At 47.7% G+C, this 5,063-nt stretch overlaps 1 pseudogene across 1 annotated transcript; it reads right to left on the bottom strand.

Moving 5' to 3' along the window:
* Nucleotides 1-3,674: 3,674 nt before the first annotated feature.
* On the bottom strand, nucleotides 3,675-4,853 carry LOC309548631 (annotated as a pseudogene). The gene has a single exon. The product of its transcript is annotated as an uncharacterized misc_RNA (transcript).
* Between the last annotated feature and the right edge of the window lie 210 nt (nucleotides 4,854-5,063).

Raw genomic sequence — 5,063 nt, 5'->3', positions numbered from 1 at the left:
TGAAGAACGTCTTACATTGGAAAAGATTATAAAAGACCGTAATGCCTTTCTGACCAGAGTATCCTGAGTCTACCAAGAACCGCCAAGCCTGGGTAGGAATAGTCGCGGGCCCTAACTGGGCAGAATTGAGGAAATGTGACACCCGAAGATATGCGAATACTGCGGATCCAGGAAGGTCGAATTTCGCTTGGAGGGTGCTAAATGGAATCAGGTTGGGGCCGTCGTATAGTTTCCCGAGATGGGTAATGCCTTTAATTTGCCAAACGGAAAGGTCAACGTGAGGAATAAGCGAGTGTAATGCTGACAATGGGATATGGAGTGGGGAAGTTGTAGAGGTTGAGGCATCTTGTGCCACAAGGATTCTCCACGCCCTAGCTGCTGCAGTCATGAATGGAGGAAGAAAGGAAGGCAACTTGGGGCTTAGGGTAGTCGCCAACAACCAGTCAGACAATTTCTGCCTGGTGCAATATGTAGCCTCCATTGCGCACCACAGTGTAGTAGGCGCGTCCCTAAACCAATCGCGCAGTGGAGACAAAACTGATGCCAGGTAATAGTCAGAGATGTCCACGTATCCCGCTCCACCCGCCAGACGATGTTTAATCAGTTTAACGTGAGCACACCTGGGTTTTTTGTTTTGCCATATATATTTGGACAGTAGGGACTGAAGAGATCTAAGATAAGTCTTTGGGAGGGGGATCGGAAGGGTACGAAAGAGGTACAGTAATTGGGGAAAATACATCATTTTAAACGCTGATAAACGCCCCAACCAGGAGAATTCAAAGGAAGCTACATGCTTGAGGTTGTCCTGCAATTTAGTGCGAGCAGAAAGGAAATTGTGGTGAAATAGCTGTTTCGTAGATGCAGTTAATTGTACGCCCAGATAGGATATGCTTTGGTCTGCCCACGCATACGGGAATTGGTGTTGCAACAAGTTACGCATGGTGGCATTAATGCCAATACCCAATATGTTGGACTTGGACTCATTTACTTTATAAAAGGAGACCCTTCCAAACCACTGAAGAATCCTTTGAATTTCCGGGAGGGACGTAGTTGGGTCTGATATCATAAGTATCACATCATCCGCGAAGAGACTAATTTTATGGTGTTGATCACCCATAAGTAAACCAGAGATTTTGGGATTGGATCGGATATGTGTGGCTAAAGTTTCCATAATCATGTTAAAAATCAGGGGGGAGAGTGGACATCCCTGCCTAGTGCCATTGGTGATATTAAACGGAGTAGAAATAGCTTCCGTTGTACGGACTACTGCAGAGGGCGTGGAGTATAAGGCCATAATGGCGTCGTGAATAAATCCACGAAATCCGAATTTTTGAAGGACGGCTGATAGAAACCCCCAGTGGACCCTATCGAACGCCTTCTCCGCGTCCAGTGATAGGAGCAGAGAAGGCGTCCCATTGAGGCCCACATGATGGATAATATTAACCACACGCCTAGTAGCGTCTGACGCTTGACGACCTTTAGTGAATCCCGATTGATCCTTATGTATAATTTGGGGAAGTAGGTCCACCAATCTGGCGGCTATAACTTTGGCGTATATCTTCACATCTATGTTTAACAGGGATATGGGCCTAAAATTTTGAGGTTGATCAGGCTCCTTCCCAGGCTTAGGCAGGGTCACAATTAATGCACTTAACATTTCCTTCGGAAAGGATGAGGAGGAGGCAGCAGAATTAAATACATTTCGAAGAAGGGGGGTCAAGGTGTCACTAAATTTCTTATAGTATTCCGAAGAATACCCGTCTGGTCCAGGTGATTTCATGTTGGGAAGCGAAGCTATAGCAGTCTTGATTTCCAAGTCAGAGAAGGGTCTGTTTAAAGAGTTTATATCTTGGGGCAAAAGGGAAGGGAGTTCAATTTGTGCGAGAAAGTCGTCAATGTCCGCAGGGGTCGGTTGGAAGGTCGAGGGATCCGACCTAAGATTATAGAGGGATTCATAGTAAGAACTAAAGGCATTGGCTATAAGTGTAGGTTTGAGCAATTTCTCTTTTGTCTTGGGATGAATCATGCTAGGGATTTTGGATTTGATCCGTTGACCCTTAATTCGAAGGGCCATAGCTTTGGTGGCTTTGTCACTGGTGGCGTATGTGTTGGCTTTCCATTTCTTGAGGGAGAAACTGTACTTCTCCAGCAAGAAAGACCGAAGTTCCTGTCTAGTCGCAAAGATTTGAGCCTGAAGGACTGGGGAAGGGTCTGTCTTGTTTTGTGCATCCAGGGACGCTAGTTTGTTGGTAAGGGTATCTAAATGCTGCGTTCTCCTTTTCCGTTCTCTAGCACCCAATTGTAAAAACAAACCGCGTAATACAGCTTTATGAGCATTCCACACTACCACCGGGTCGGTGTCAGGCAAGGTATTTTCATTAATAAAGTAATCCAGTTGATTCTGAATCTCCGCTACGTAGTCCGGATTGGTTATAAGCTAGCTAGGAAGTTTCCACACAAACGTGGACATCTTAGGAGCACCCAAGGCAATCGATATGCTTAAGGGGGAATGATCCGACCAGGTGGCAGTGTGCAGCTCGATAGAAGAGACATGATCCAAAAGATGCTTGTCAGTAATGCACAGGTCAATACGCGAGTAGGTGCCGTGACGAGGGGAAAGGTAAGAATAGTCCCTCTCCCCCGCATGACAGCACCTCCACGCGTCATACAAATCAGATTCCCACAAAAACTTGGACAGGGAAGTGTTGTGCTTTTTAGGAGAGGCAGATGAATCCATAGCACTGTCAGGAGCCAGATTGAAGTCACCGCATAGCAGTAAATGTCCCCATTGGAGGGATTTAGCTTTGTCCACAATCGATCGGATAAAGGTCATCTGGTGCACATTAGGCGCATAGAGATTAACCAAAGTGAAATTGCGATTGTCTATAATACACTGGAGAATGATGTAACGACCTTTCGGGTCTATGATAGAGTCATGAAGTTGGTATGACAGGGACTGGTGGATGGCTATTAGAACCCCTTTGCGCTTTTTCTTGCTTGACGCCAGATATATGTGGGGAAATTGAGTATGGGAACATTTGGGAGTTGCGGATTGGGAGAAATGAGTTTCCTGCACACATATTATGTCACTCTGAAAGGAGAGAGCGGATTTCCACAACGAGGACCGTTTTACAGGGTGGTTAAGGCCCCTGGCATTCAGGGAGAGAACATTGAGAGACATGGCTGGTAAAAGTGTGTAGTTGAAGACAGTGATGTGTCCAAGAAGGTGAAGACCGTACCTGAAGTCTCGATGGCAGGCAGCTTATAGTGAGTCTTGCGTCACTGGTGAGGACTCCAGGTACCTGGGGGTGTCCAAAAAGGCAGACGGATTCAGTCGCTGTCACTAGTTCCGAGAGTTACAGCCGCTGGTGAATGAAGGCACTAAAGGTGGGGTACACACAAAATAGAAGCAAACAAAAAAAAAAAAAAAAAAGCAATGAGTATGCAATACTTCTCTGATGAGCAACCAAATGAGGCTGCTTGAACTATGCTCGGTAAGTGGGTTGAGTGGCCGATGTGGACTGATGATCAGTAGGGGTATCCTACGGAGAGGCCTACTGATAAAGAAACAGGGGACATCTACCAGGGTGGATTAACTGGTTACAGGAACAGAATAAAGAACGAGCTGTAGCCCGGCCGGGCTAGTAGACGAGAAAGCAGGGAAGCACAGCTTGTCATGGTCGATGATTTTGGCGTCCTTGTCCTTGTTGAGGTCTCGAGCGGGATGAGGAAGAATGTTGAGAGCCATCATGGAAGTTCCTCGGGGGATCCGGGATGATACCCCAAGAGTGAAGGAGCCGCATTCCTCCTTCTATGGTGGATATGGTGTGCGGGATCCCATTATGAGTAACAAGCAAAGTCGCCGGGTGGCGCCACTTATACAGAATTTTATGATTGAAAAGGGCTTTTGTGAGGGTTTTTAGTTGCCTCCTTTGTTGTAGGGTATGCTGAGACAAGTCAGCGTAGAGCTGCACTGCTGCATAAGGATCAGGTAGTGTTCCCAGCTGCCTGGATACCTTGAGGATTTTTTCTTTGGCGGGATAGAAGTGCATGCGCAAAAGCACATCTCTTGGTACAGAATCTTCCAGGTGGCGGGGCTTAGGGATTCTGTGAATTCTGTCAATAGTCAGTTCGATAGGAGCCAATTCAGGGACCAAAGTAGAGAAAAGAGTGGATGCATGCTGGAGAAGATCGTTCGGCTGCACTGATTCAGGAATGCCGCGCAGCTTGATGTTATTGCGGCGCGAACGATCCTCCAAATCCGCTATTTTGGATTTAATCCATTCTGTGTCCTCCCTTTGCTACTGATAAGCGTCCACAAGGTCATTAACCGTTTCAGCACATTCCTGCATACCATGCTCCATATGTGACACCCTGCTGCCCATATGTCTCATTTCATAAGTAAATCTGTCCATTATGGTGGTGAGATTAGCCATAAGGGAGGATTGGAAAGTCATTAACATGTTTTTCATTGTGGTGTCCAGGACAGGCTGGCCAGTCGTGGGAAACGCAGCAATAGAGGATTGAAGTGCTGTCATAGAGTGCATAGAGGCAAAAGATGTACTCACATCAATCCCGGGAGTATTAGCAGGGTCCATGCACATCCTCGACTTCGCTGGGCTACCCGATATCGGTGTTGCAGGAGAGGAGTCCGGCATAGGAGGCAGCGAGGGGGAGTCCTCAGGAGATGACGCTGGGACCGCATCAGGGAGATCCGTGTAGGCCGCAGGACTCCCGCCGTCATGTCGCGCTGCGGCGCCATCTTGGATCCTCTCAGGGAAAGGCGGCTGTGGAAAGAAGAAGGCCGTGAGCTTTTTCGGGCCCCGCTCATCCTTCCTCTTACGGCTGGTCATCTTCCCGATGTATTCAGCAAGGTGATCCGGTAAGTGTTGAGAGTCAGAGGTCGCTGTGCCTCGGATATGCTGGGGTAAGAGTCGGCCGGGTACAGAGAGCTCTCGGCTCAAGCGTCCATGCAGCACGCGTGCAAGCCACGCCCCCTTCCTGTATAGATTTATTAATGAACTAGTCAGAGGACCAGTAAGGTCTTGCAGAGTGAATAAGAG

This window comes from Pelophylax lessonae (genome assembly GCF_965119305.1).
Source record: "Pelophylax lessonae genome assembly, chromosome: 1".
Lineage (NCBI taxonomy): Eukaryota > Metazoa > Chordata > Amphibia > Anura > Ranidae > Pelophylax > Pelophylax lessonae.
The sequence above is the reverse complement of the archived record's forward strand: the minus strand, read 5'-3'. Positions and strand labels throughout refer to the sequence as shown.